Genomic DNA, 1,919 nt, shown 5'->3' on the forward strand with positions numbered 1-1,919 from the left:
TGGAGACCAAATTGGTGAAACTGAATAGGAGAGAATGAGTATAATACTCTTTTTTTTTTTTTTTTATCAAAAGGGATTTACTCCTGGGAGAATTTTTTTTTTTCTTGGCCACGGGAGGGATGTGGGATCTTAGTTCCCAGACCAGGGGTCCAATGCCCACCCCTTGCAATGGAGGCGTGGAATCTTAACCCCTGGACTGCCAGGGCAGTCCTAGCCTGGGAGAATCCTTGACCACTGTGAACAAGCGTGGAAAAGTTTACTTGCGCTATCAATCAGCTGAACAAATCAGATCAACTTGTGTCCTTAAAAAAGAGAATGAATAAATAATTCTCGGTAACTTTAGACTGTGGAATGCTAATTAACAAAAGGAATGAGGCTCAGAATCTTTAATAACAATTGATGATTTTCAGTGTAGTTTTTGCTTTGTTTGCCTGATGTATCTCTTTTGTCAAAATAAATGTGTCTGAAACATCCCAAATCTCCCAGTCTAGAATGAGAAAAACTCAGAAGTTGATGACTAATAATGTGCTAAGCGATCTGGATGAGTGTGCAGTTTTTGACATGGAGTAATGTCTCAGATGGGCTTGCCAGGTGGCTCAGTGGTAAAGAATCTGCTTGCCAATGCAGAAGACACAGGAGACTCTGGTTCGATCCCTGGGTCGGGAAGAGCCCCTGGAGGAGGAAATGGCAACCCACCCTATCTCTTGCCTGAAAAATCCAATGGAGCCTGGTGGACTATAGTCCATGGGATTGCAAAGAGTCGGACACGACTGAACTACTGAGCATGCACGCGATGTCTCAGACACACTGTTCACTTCTGAGAATGTGTACATTCAATAAGCACATACTATATATATATATCCATAATATGTTTGCATTCAGTTCAGTTCAGTTCAGTCACTCAGTCGTGTCCAAACTTTGCGACCCCATGAATCACAGCATGCCAGGCCTCCCTGTCCATCACCAACTCCCAGAATTCACTCAGACTCACGTCCATTGAGTCAGTGATGCCATCCAGCCGTCTCATCCTCTGTCGTCCCCTTCTCCTCCTGCCCCCAATCCCTCCCAGCATCAGGGTCTTTTCCAATGAGTCAACTCTTCGCATGAGGTGGCCAAAAGCAAAAAAAAAAAAAAAAAAAAACACAGCAAAATCAAGTACCCAGAGGCTGTGTTCATTTTTTTCTCTTTTCTACTTCTTAACGACTTTTATTTTTTAATTTGCAAGCAGGGAAACAAGGCTAGTTTCTGGCTGTGGGTGCTGCCCCAGGCCACGTGGATGCCTTGCCTTCTGTTTCTCTGACTTCATTTATCCCTGGGCTGGATGGAAGCCCAGAGGGCAGAGCCCATCCAGGGACAGCTGGGGAAAGCAAGCGTTCCTGAAGGTTCCTCCTTGGACAGAAGAGACAAGAGATGGGAAAGGAGTCGGCAAACATTGGTGCTAAGAGGGAAAAGCTATTACTTTCATTTTTGATTCAATCCGAACAGAAACAATGGCTCTCTCTCCATCCATCAGTTTCTTGATCTCTGCGGCCCCCTTTCCAGACAAGCCCTGCTTCTAGCCCTCCCTGTATGGTTGCTCCATCTCTGCCTCCTGCCTGAGAGATGCCCATCGAGAGACCTCTCCGGCTCTCTGCAATGAGTGTATGCTAAGTCACTTCAGTCATGTCCAACTCTTTGTGACCCTATGAACTGTAGCCCGCCAGGCTCCTCTGTCCGTGGGATTCTCTAGGCAAGAATACTGGAGTGGGTTGCCACACCCTCCTCCAGGGCATCTTCCCAACCCAGGGATGGAACCCAAGTCTCTTGTGTCTCCTGCATTGGCAGGCAGGTTCTTTACTCCTAATGCCACCTAAGGCAACACTAAAAGAGCAATCCAGGCTTGGAAGACAAGGCTGGGGAGATGGAGAGATGGGGGCCAG

The sequence above is a fragment of the Bos taurus genome, chromosome 18, assembly GCF_002263795.3.
Source record: "Bos taurus isolate L1 Dominette 01449 registration number 42190680 breed Hereford chromosome 18, ARS-UCD2.0, whole genome shotgun sequence".
Lineage (NCBI taxonomy): Eukaryota > Metazoa > Chordata > Mammalia > Artiodactyla > Bovidae > Bos > Bos taurus.